Here is a 12,232-nt window from a genome sequence, read left to right as displayed (position 1 = left end):
GATGAGCTTGGGTTTTGCAATATGTATGAACTTAATTAACACCGTTATAAAATGTGCATGGTTGATCAATAAATCGGAGTTCGATGCTGATCAGAGGATGGGTCGTCTCCCTTCACTTCATCAAATGGTGACACCCGATCGGGATACTGCGACGCACCACGGGGAGTGAAGAAACGGGTCGGGTTCCGTAGCAGCTGGGACAGCAAAAGCGCGAAGAAAAAAAAAGCGGATAAAAAAGAAGCCGAGATGCGCCGTGCTCTAGGTGATCGTAAAGACGAGCCTGGCCGAGACGTCCTGCCGCGACCTCGAGGACCTGCAAAAGTGCTTACGATTTAGGTATGGAGAGGCAAGCAGCATATGATTTATTTATTGCTTTTTTGCAGAAAAGGCAGGTTAAGGGGATAGATTTGCAGAAGGATTTACTGGGACTTTTATCTTATGGTTATGATAGAGGGGTTTTCCTTAACCCCCATACGGTTCATGAGTTAACGGAGTGGCGTAAATTCGGTGATGAATTATGGCAGGCTACTTTAGATGGTGATAAAACTGCCAAGAAGTTAGGTAAATTATGGCGGGTCGTTCACAATGAATTGATGCAGTTTCTGATATCTAGTCAGAAGATCCCTGTGTCCTGGTTGGTTGTGAAAGGAATGAGAAGGAGGTGTCTTTACAAACAAACTTTGGGCCTGCTGGTGAATAAAGCCAGATACTGAGAGGGTTTAGGAAGCAATGCAGTGAATCATAAATTCCAGAGGAATTCCACTAATTGACACAGACTGTTATTCACTGAAGGCTGTACTAAATCCCTGGACTTAAAGAAAAATAACAGGGACACAAGGAAGAAGGAAAGCAGGGGCAGGAACACATTAGAAGGGGTTCTGTAGTAGGTGATGTTGGAAGTCTGTACCTGTCAAGTATCTCAGCCAATGGGAAAAGAGAGAAGGAAATGAAGCCAGGAAATGAGGATAAAAAGGAGGCTGCAACCTCCAACAACTTGAGAGACCCCATGGGAAATGCCTATGTGCAGTAATCTGTGGCTCTCTGGGCTTTCTATGGGTTCTTTCCAGCTAGCTCGAACCCAAGCCCACACGGCCTTGCATGGATAGAAAGTAAGAGACGCTCTTCTTCATGTGGGGACAAGAGTCCTGTTTATTGGCTTGGGATGGGATGCTCCGCTTCCGGCAACCACCCAGGTAGAAAAGAGAGCGAACCACACCTGCAGTGGGGTTTTATACCCGAGGATGGGGGCGGGGAAAGAGGACCCAGCCAATGGGATAACAATGGGGAGGGGCAAGGGGAGGGGTATGCATGGGACAGACCACCAGGTGTGTAGAAAGGGGTTCATGGGGGAGAGACCATGTGATGAGAAAGGGAGAATAATCTACATGACATACCATACTCAGTACAAACTTCCCATCACCCAGTGCAAAACAACTACTAAATAAACTGTTTAGTGCAATACAACACCTGTGACCTTTCTCTTTATTCAAATAAAGCCGCTGGACTCCTCTGTCTCCTTTTTGGACATGAACATCTGATGTTTGTGGATTAATTTTTCATGACAGTTGGGATCCAGTCTTGGATCACCAGGTGGAAAACGTTGATCTGCTTTTCCTGGTTGCACATTTTGAGCATGAACTCATTCTACTTCTTCCTTTGACTTTGCTACCACCACTGTCTTCTCATGTACATTCAGCAGTGTATCTAAAACCACGTGAATATCATTCCAATCGGGACCCTGGTTCCTTAAAATGGTCTCAAATGCCTTACTTGCCTTCTGAGGATTTTCCCTGCAAGTCCCTACCAAGTCCTTCCGGGACCTCAACTTGGTCCTGAAAAAGGCATCGTTACCAGGACCAGTCCATCTGTACCTGCCTGAGAGGGGCTTGAATTTCCCCCTTTCCTCATTTTTTCTCTCTCCTCCTGAGCATATTGTCCCTGCCACTGGCCTAAATTCCTCTAAATCTGTGTCTGCCCTCCTTCCTCTTCATCCACAGGATTGGGGAACTACCAACATTTTGAAATCCTCTTCCTCTCCTGTTGTGGGTTTGGGTTTTTTCAGGGCATTTTCTCCCATTTGTTATGTGGAAGAAAGACACTGTGAGGGAAGGAGGTTATCCAGAAGACAAATTGGGGGCAATTAAAAAAGAAAAAAATGGCCAAGCACTCACATACCACTGTAGTGGCTTGGCCAGGGGAACAAGAGTTTGGGAATCATGCCAGGGGAAGGAGGAGTAGGTTCTTCAGGAGTGGTGGCATAATACCATGAGTTGTACTGGGGTGGACTCTGGGACTCTGTCTGGGATGTGGGGGCTGGTTTATGGCCGCTTTTTTGGCTCAGCGGTTGAGGATAGTGGTCGTGTATGCTATCGACAGCATTTGGCTCCTGCAGGGACATTGCTACAATTTAGCTTTCTGCCCTGGGTCTGCCCAACTCCACTGCTTCAGCCCACTGCTCCGGGGATCCTGCCACAGTTTAGCCCCTGTCCTGGTTTGAAATGGGAGGAAATTCAGGGAAGTGACGCAAAGATTTTTGTGTAACTGACAGTCTGTTGAACCACCAAGAAGCTGGACATGCCTCTGTCAAACACACATGTTAAAGATGAAAAAACTTGGGAACTGTCTCAGGTGGCCATTTGAAGAGCCCAGGTGTGATGTTAACCCTTTCAGTGCTTCAATCCTCCTTCGAGTAAGAGAAAAGAACAAGATGCAAGCATGTGAAGGAACAGCATGAATACATCGAGGTCAGTGAAGAGAAGTTAAGTCCCAGATGGAAGGGGTGAGGAGATGCCTTGTTTTTGGAGCTGAAATTCTCTTGTAAACTACGGAGAAAAGTCTCTTCTTTTTTCTTATAATGTATGAAACTATGGGGAGATGAAAGTGTTCAAATTGATATCGAGCAAATGCCTCCATCCTAAGATAAACAGATGTTGAAATAGCAGTGATCCCATGAGAAGTTTAAATGGAGAGAGAAGAGTAGACCTGTGCTTCCTGGAGATTTCTGTTCCCAGGAAAGCAGATTATTTTAGAGATAGATAATGAGAACTTTTTCTTTTGAACAGCTCATCTTTAAAACAATACTCCATAAGTTGACATGGCCCATCAACAAGCTATGGGGAGGCTTGTGAAAATGGGAAGGATTTCCTGATGGCAGGGTTTTCTGGGTGGCTGTTGTTTGTGATGAAATTGAGAACCATGAGAGAACTGTTTTTTCCTCTTGTGGAGAAGTCTCCATAACCTTAACAAGAGAGACTTCTATCCCTAAATGAACTGAAAAAAGACTATTTTCAAGGTGGTAAACTGACTGGAAATTTTAAGTTTTGTTTCTTTACATTATCAGTGAAAAATAAGAGGTTGCCGGGGGAGGAGAAGTGTTCTGAAGGGTTTGTTTTGATTCTTACTACTTTTTTTTTTTCTTTTAGTTACTCTTAATAAAATTTTCTTTTCACCCTTTTAAAGTTTGGAGCCTATTTCGCCTTTTTGTTCCTACTACTGTCTCACAGCAGGAAATAAGTGCACTGGTGATTAACCAGTACTGAAGCCCACCACACTCATGGACTCATTAGTTAGGAAATCTCAAAATTGGGGAAATCTGACATTAGCAAACCAAAACCACTATGCAAAATTACTGTTTCTGTCTGGTTTTGAACTGAAACCATGACAGGAGGGTCCTGACATGGTTACACCTGTTGACTCAGGGGGAAAGGAGGAGCCGAGTGCCATGGAGAGGAATGGAAAAGGCATAAGAGGGGCCATTTTGACACACGAGGGCGGGAAAACTTGGAAGAGAAGAAGACAAGATGGTGAGGTTGGCCGTGTTCCCAGCACCATTTTGTGGGATAACAGCAGAATGGGGAGATGGAACAAGGTACATGGGCATAGGGACAAAGTTGAGGGGAAGGTACAAGATGGCATGGCCAGTGTCGTCCTGGCAATGGGCTAGTAGGGATGGGGGAGCATCAGGGAGACAGTAGCAAGCCTGTGCAGAGTAGCAAGACCCTCTAGCTGATTACCCCTCTTGAGGGCAAGGGGGTTTGGGGGCTTGGGAAGAGGATGGAGGGGAAGGAATTTTGAACTAGACCTGAAACTTTTCCCAAATCATTCCCTGAATCATTCCCCATTTTTACCATTGACTTAACAATAATGTGAAACAAAGAGTAAAACTTCCCCAAACAAATTAGAAAGAAGACACTTATGGTTAAGGATATAAATCTCTTAGGATTCCTCTTAGAAAACTTGAATTTCCCTGCTACAAGGGCACCCACAACTTGGAGATAAATGTCCCTTCAAGAAAGGGTAAGTTTAGGACAGGTAAGTTGGTTTCACATACTCACGCTTCTCTCCCACACCCAGAAGTAAAAGGGGAGAAGGAAAAATTGAAAAAGGTGACCCCAATATATATGTATATGAAACTCACTGTCTTTCTTCAGGTCAAACTAAACCCACTGGGTGGGTGGCCACTTGTTGTCCAGCTTTCAGGATTTTCCTAGCTTCTTTGGAGGGTCCTGGTCATCCTTCGGATAACACTCCCTAGAATGTGAGTGGTTCTTTTTAAGGAAGTGACTTGTCCTGAAAGCAGCTTGTGTCCAGCAGCACAAGGCTGGTGGAGATGCTTCTCCAGAGACCCCCTATACAGGGTCCCTGTTTGGGCGCCACTTGTCACGGCAGGTGCAAATGGTAGAGAAGCTTGTTTAAAAAAGATGCCCTAGGTGCACAGACACATCTTGCTCTTGCTGAGTGATTTCAGCTCTTGGGTGATTTCAGCCAGAGCGGCACAGAAGGAAGGGACAGAGTCTTCATATGGGGTTCCACAGAGGGTCTTTAAGGAGCTCCTACAGCAAAGGGGTCCAGACACAAAGAACTCTCCAGGCAGAGATATCAGGGATTTATATAGGGATAGCAAGCAGGGGACAGAACATCAGAATGGATGAGATGAGGGCACAGGGGTGGAACAAAATGGAAGGGCCAATGGGATAAAGAGAACCAACATACAGCAACGATGCATTCTGGGGGAAGCTTTTTGTCCTCACCATGACTAGAGAGGTTGTTGCTTAAGGGTTGTCCCTCAAGGGGAGTGTGGTAAGATTCTCCTCAGCCAATTGACCAGCCTCCGCATTTCCCCCTCCTCTGCTCAACTACAGCAGAAGAGCATGAGTGCAGTTTTCTTCGTGGGTATCCTGGTTTTTGGCCAGTGTCAAACCATGGCAGGGGGTTGCAAGAAAGCCAGGGTTTTGGTGCGAGATTCCAGTGAGACATTGGGGTTTCAGGGTATGGAGAGTTCTGCTGTGAGACCCCAGATTAGGGGTGGTATCAGGAAAACACAGGGTTTAGGAGGATAGCGGCAGTGAGACCCGAGGTTTGTGGGTTGGGGGGACTGCAGAGAGAACCAGGATTTTGTGGCAAAGGTTTGAATTGAAACCTGGGATTGGGAGGGCTGTGGGTGCAGCAAGGACCAGTGTGGTAATGGTGGGACCATGTGAAACATGGAACACTACCCTTTCTTATGGGGCCACAGTGTCACTGGGAGCTTCTCCTCCTCCTGGGCTGGGATCCAGGGAGACAGTGGTCACTTGTTGATGCATACAGTGAGCTCTGGGGATGTTCCTCAAATGAAAGGACTGCAGAGAGAGCTCTGGGTTTCCTGGGGCAGGGCCAGCCCAGGAACTGCCTCCATGGGCCTCAGAACTGCCATTCTCCTGCCCCATGGCTGCTCCATACAGTCATATCCATGGGACCCACATTGTTCCTGTCTCCTTGTGCCAAACCAGATCTTGTTCGGGCAATTTTAGCCTTGGGAAAGTGGCTGATCCAGCACAAATCTTGGTACTGAGTCAGATATTCCAGCCTTGATTTAGGCATTGAGGCATGATGTGTTCACCCTTTCCAGCTTCCAAAGCTGGGTTACCTTGTCAGACTCACAAATGGGGCTGGAAGAGACCTTAAAGCTCATCCAGTGCCATCCCCTGCCATGGGCAGGGACACCTTCTACTGTCCCAGGTTGCTCCAAGCCCAGTGCAGCCTGGTCTGGAACACTTCCAGGGATCCAGGGGCAGCCACAGCTTCTCTGGGCAGCCTGTGCCAGTCCCTGGCTGTGCTCCAGCCTGTAAGATATGCCTGGAAAAAGCTCTCTGGCCACACACCATGGATTTGGAGAAGAGACAATGGATTTGGGGGGGCAGTGGAGGAGGCATCATGTCCCCAGAAGGGAAGGAGCCTGTCCTTGGAGAGGAGCTGGTGTCCCTGGAGCTGACAGAGCAGGAGCAGAGGAGCTTCATGCAGGATGATCCCCAGCCTTCTCCAGCCCTGGCTGGGTCACTGCTGCCATGGAGTCAGGAGTGCAGATGGTTTCAGTTTGCAGTGTGCACGTTCCTGCAGGTTGGGGGTGAAATAGGAGTGTGTTCCTGCTGTGCCAGGCTGGCAGGGACAGAGAGGGAACGGTTCTCTGGCTGCTCCTGAAGGGACACTGAGGAGCTCCTGAGCCTGAGGAAGCCGTCCAGCACAAGGTGCAGTGCTGGCAGAGAGGGGGTCATGGTTTAATGGTGCTGGGTAAGATTTCCTGGGGTTCCTGGTGCCAGTGGTGGACATGAGCTCAGGTCTGCCAGGTGTGCCAGTGGCCAAAAGCCCTCTGGGCTGTTCCAGGTCTGGGGTGGCAGCAGGGCCAGGGCAGTGCCCGTCGCCTGTGCTGGCACTGCTGGGGCACCTCCAGTGCTGGGGGCAGCTCTGGGCCCCTTCTGACAGGAGAGACCTGGAGGGGCTGGAGCGTGTCCAGAGAAGGGAATGGAGCTGGGAAGGGAATGGAGCCCCAGGAGAGGCTGAGGGAGCTGGGAAGGGAATGGAGCCCCAGGAGAGGCTGAGGGAGCTGGGAAGGGGCTCAGCCTGGAGAAGAGGAGGCTGAGGGGGGACGTTGTGGCTCTGCACAAGTTCCTGACAGGAGGGCACAGCCGGGGGGATCAGGCTCTGCTGCCAGGGAACAGGGACAGGACAAGGGGAAATGGCCTCAGACTGGGCCAGAGCAGGCTCAGGGTGGACATCAGGAGGAATTTCTGCATGGAAAGTGTGCTCAGGCCTTGGCAGGGGCTGCCCAGGGACATGGTGGAATCTCATACCCAGAGGTGTCTAAGGAATGCTTAGACAAGGCACTCGGTGCTCTGGGCTGGGGACAAGGTGGGGATCAGGCACAGGTTGAACTCGTGGGTCTGGGAGGTCTTTTCCAACCTCAGTGATCCCGGGGTTCTGTGCCTGTAACACTCCTGCAGCAGGGAATTCTTTGGCTGGAGGAAATATCCCTCTGGAGACAGGCTCAGCTGAGCTGGGAACAGAGGGACCAAATCCATGCTCTGTAGGTGATGTGTCCCAGCCCTGCCTGGCAGCTGCTGGGGCTTCCCCTGAGGCCGGACAAATGCCAGCTGTGTCTGCTCCAGCACTTGTGACTTGTCAGCCTGGCCCAGGTGATGGCTGGTCCTGGCAGGCTGGAGGTCTCAGTATCCAAACTCCAGTGCTTGCTTTGTGGCCATGGAGCAGCATTTGTGTGTCCACACGCCCAGGGAAAAGCAATCCAGGTACCCTGCTCTGGTTGGGTGTTGAATGTCCTCTGCCAAACCCAAACACTGTTACTGTCAGGCGTGGGGTGTCCCCCGCCAAGAAAGCTGCAGCCAGGCCCTGTTCCTGCTTTGCTTCCTCTGCTGGAGACGTTTCCAAGGAAGGCTGGATTGGACAGTGCCTGGAGCAAGCTGGGACAGTGGAAGGTGTTCCTGTCTTGGAATGGGGCAGCCACTGCTTCTATGGAAATTCTGCCCCAGACCCTAACTATTCTCCCAGGAATGAATTCGTTCTCAATATTTCATCTATCCCTGCCCTGTGGCAGTGGAAAGCCATTCCCCATTGTCCTACCCCTCCAGGCCTTTCTCCAAAGTCCCTCTCCTGCTTTTTTGTACATGTATGCAAATCACACTATCAGAGTTTACAATATTATTACCAGCAATCAGCACGTAGTTAAGGGTCAGAGGTCTGCAACAAAAGAGTGCTGACTGTGAGTTGGTTTGGAATTTTGACCCTAATTCAATTATCTGACCCCAAAAGAGCGGTTCCACTTTCGCATTCTGCTGAAGTAAAACACCTGATTCCCTGGAATTACCCCACTGCCTCTGGAACAGAGGTGAGAACCCCACAACCACCCGAGAGCCAGGGCTGGAAAAAGAGGGGCTGGGATGGGCTTCTCCCAGCCTGGAAGCTCTGTGGTATGGAGGGCTGTGGGAAAAGGAAAATAAGAGAACAAAGAGCTTTTAGCTAGGAAACAATGAACTCTTTAGTCATGGCAGGAAAGACTTAATCAAGTTTCTGAAATGGAACAAGTAGCAGAAGCAGGGTAGTTTTTCAGACAAAGTTTTTATGCAAGCACTTGTCATATGGAAAAAAGAGCTGATGTTGCTACTAAGGAACTGATCATGGATATTGTTGGTTAGCAGACATTTGTATGTTCATGCTATTGGCTATCCAGGCTCACATTATTCTAACCTGATAGTGAAAATATTATTAAAGCCATGTATGCATTTAATAAATGTTTATGAATGCACTACATCTGGGTCTGTGCATCATTTATACATTGGAAACGGTGCCCAAACAGGGACTTACAATCTCCTAAAACAATCCTAGACCTGCAATACATCTCAACCATACCCTGAAGGTGGGCATCAGGGATCATTGAGGAAGTCCTATCACCACTGGCTAAGGAACAGGCTAGCCTTGTGAGCGGATGGGAAATTTCCCCATAAGATGGACACCAATATAAGTAAACTGGAAGCTTTCTTTAAAGACTGTTGATTGCATATAGCGAGAGAAAACTGTTTCAAAATTCAGGAGTGAAAAATCATACAGCTTCTTATATGGATGAAAACCTGCTGTCCTTGCTATTGCCCTTGTGGAATCCTTTGAACTCCTCAGGGAAATCCCCTGGGCCTTGCCTTGCAAGAATATACCACAGAGTCTCCACCTAGGCTAAAAGGAAAGACTTCCCCCATGGAGACTTCCCAACACTATGATTCACCCAGTTACTTTCCCCATGTGTCCCAAATTATCATGGTTTGTCCTTTCCCTGTTTCCTCATTGGTTATGGTATCCCTGGAGGCTGGTCCTGTCTTCCCTATAGGGCAATGCCTTTGTCCTGCCCTTTGTAACACCCCCATGCCCTCAGATCATGGGCTGCTGACCCCCACTTAACCTTGTGCACACCACATGGCCAAGTCTTTTGTCCCTGATTTCCCTTTGGCGTGCTAGAATAGACCTTCACTGGAATTTATCATACAAAAGGCCCTTCTGCCTCTTGTCACTGAGAGTCAAGTCTGAGTGTGGTGTGTGCACTTGACTGCTTTGCCTGAATGCCTCTGCAAGAGGCCTTTCCACAGGAGATGCTTATTGGGAAATTGCCAGCAGCATCCATCATCTAAATCACGATGCTGCTACAGGCAGGGACACATTCCACTGTCTCAGGTTGCTGCAAGCCTAGTCCAACCTGGTCTGGAACACTTCCAGGGATCCAGGGGCAGTCACAGCACCTCCGAGAAACCTGTGCCATTCCCTGGCTGTGCCTCAGCCTGTGAGCTGTGCCTGGCAGAGGCTCTCTGGCCACACACCATTGATTTGGAGAAGAGACAGTGGATTTGGGGGGATGTGCAGGAGACAGCATGTCCCCAACAGAGAAGGAGTCTGACCTTGAAGAGTAGCTGGTGTCCCTGGGGCTGACAGAGAAGGAGCAGAGGAGCTTCATACAGCCCTCTCCATCCCTGGCTGGGTCACTCCTGCCATGGAGTCAGGAGTGCAGATGGTTTCAGTTTGCAATGTGCACGTTCCTGCTGGCTGGGGGCGAGGCAGGAGTGTGCTCCTGCTGTGCCAGGCTGGCAGGGACAGAGAGGGAACGGTTCTCTGGCTGCTCCTGAAGGGACACTGAGGAGCTCCTGACCCTGAGGAAGCCATGCAGCACAAGGTGCAGAGAGGGGGTCATGGTTTCATGGTGCCAGAGAGGATTTCCTGGGTGTGCTCTGCCAGCAGCTGGAAATGAGCCTGGGTGTGCCAGAGGCCAATGGTCCCTGGGCTGTGCCAGCTCCGGGGTGGCAGCAGGGCCAGGGCAGTGCCCGTCGCCTGTGCTGGCACTGCTGGGGCACCTCCAGTGCTGGGGTGAGACAGAGTAGAGATAAAACAGAATACGGATCATCACTGGTGAGATGTGATCTTCGGGTGGTCACCAACTGCAAATGGAATCTTTAATAAGTTGTGCCACCCCATTGTAGTTTTACTAATATTAGTTGAGATAAGCTTAAGAGTACCTATTATATTGTTAATTTGGAACTGGAGAATACTACAACGAATGGCTGTGCTAACCTCTTTATCAAACGTACATAGTGAAGCATTAAAAGACACTTATTGTCATGGAGGTTTTCATTAAGTAAAACAATTTACTTATTTCCTAGGAAAGGGAAGAATGAGACAGAGTAGAGATCCATTCTGAATTAGGTGAAGTGTCTAGCAGCGGTGAAAAGTCTGTGAGGCTAAAGCTGAAGGAAAAACTCACATGCCGAGACAGCAAGGAGACAGAGAAAGAAAAACAGAAAAGACACGAGGTCAATTTGCCCCCGACCTAGGAATTCCTTTGATAAAGAAGAACTGGCGATAAATGTCACGCGGAATGAATATGTGTGAACCTATTGTGAAACTGTATGCATATGCATTTGGAAGGGGGATAAAAGGAGACCTGAGATCTTCAGGGGTAGGCATGCCTTTTGAGGAGAATTTTCTCTGTATGCCTCTGGCGCTGTAAATAAACATACCGGGCTTTACAACTTATATAAAGTTTGAGGTTTCTTCTTTTCTCCACAAAACATTATGGCGAGCCAGCCAGAAGTTCTCTGTCCCCGCAGGGGCAGGGGGGATAGACGGATCTCCAAGGCGCGCCCTAGGATATTTTTTCCTGGTGGGGCTCCGCTTGTCTCAACTTGCCACCTGCGAGGACAGACAACGACCCGCTGCCCTGCAGAGGAAGATACGGTATGTAATGAGAGGCCCCCAGGGGAGGGAAAGGAGAGCAAGGGATTAAACCACCCAGAGATGTCTGGGTTCAGCTGATGGAGCAGCTGTATTAGAGATGGGATTCATCGTTCTGATAGAGCGGAACCGCTAGAGGCTCTGGGAGTGAGCTGGGTGAACCCGTGTATGTGTGTTGGCGGTTCATCGTTCTGATAGAGCGGAACCACTAGTGGCTCTGGGGGTGAGTTGGGTGAACCTGTGTATGTTTGTATTGGGGGTTGATTATTCTGATAGAGCAGAACTGCTGAGCCCGTGTGTGTTTTGTTTGTGTGTGTGTGTGATGTCCAGACACTGTGTTGCTGTATGGTCAATGCATTGTGTGGTCAGTGCACTGTGTTTGTAATCATGCAAGTGTATAAGTGTATGGTGTATAAAAGAGAGCAAATCTACAGTGCCCTACAGTGTGGGGGGGTCAGTACTACCAGTGTTTGAAGCAGCCGAGTGAGGCCTGAGGCGCCGGCTGCAGCAGACTGCGGGGGCAGGGAAGAAGTGCCCTGTGGAGAAGCGAGTGGAGGAATGTCAGTGATGGTATTTATCGTGTTTAAATGTAGTGATTTGTGTAGATTTGGTACATTTTAACCGTGAGTATGAGCTCAGAGAGTTCCTTTGCCTTGGATATTTGGACTTGATCTCTAGACTGTGTGCTGTTATTTTGATTGTGTCCAGGAAAAATTGATGTGAGTAAATGCCGAATTTTGGTATGCTTTGTTGTGTTGAGAAAAGTAAGCACTTTGAGAAATATGCCCTTTCCCAGTGATTTTGTGTGGTGATTTTCTTCCGCTACATTGTGGTAATTTGATTCTCAGATTGTATAGTAGTGTTTGTGGAGATTTTAAGATTTTGTTGCAACAAGAGTAGCATTTTACACAGGAGACCTATAGTACGGTGATTTATGCTTAACTACGATAAAGCAAGTTAAAGGAATTCCAAGAATTCTCCCCCTCACAGCAATTCAAGCCTTGGCTCTAGTGAATTTGAGAGAAGGGGGGGGGGGTGCGTGTGTCTGTGGGCATATCAGAGTTTCGGCTGTGACAAGCACAGCCTTTTTGCAAAGCAGTAAAACTAGTGTAAGTAGACACAGTGCTTAATTAGATTGTGCAAGAAGAGAACTAGAAAAGACTGGTATTTTGTAAAACAGAGTTTATATAGAAGAGAT

General features: G+C 48.6%; 1 protein-coding gene across 1 annotated transcript in view; it reads left to right on the top strand.

The window, feature by feature from the left end:
• LOC132070913 (interferon-induced very large GTPase 1-like) overlaps positions 1-12,232 on the top strand; it is a 45,651-nt gene that overhangs the window by 12,727 nt on the left and 20,692 nt on the right. The gene's annotated exons all lie outside the window — the stretch shown is intronic.

This window comes from Ammospiza nelsoni, chromosome 3, assembly GCF_027579445.1.
Source record: "Ammospiza nelsoni isolate bAmmNel1 chromosome 3, bAmmNel1.pri, whole genome shotgun sequence".
NCBI lineage: Eukaryota > Metazoa > Chordata > Aves > Passeriformes > Passerellidae > Ammospiza > Ammospiza nelsoni.
Note: the sequence above shows the minus strand (reverse complement) of the source record. Positions and strands in the feature narration are given on the sequence as shown.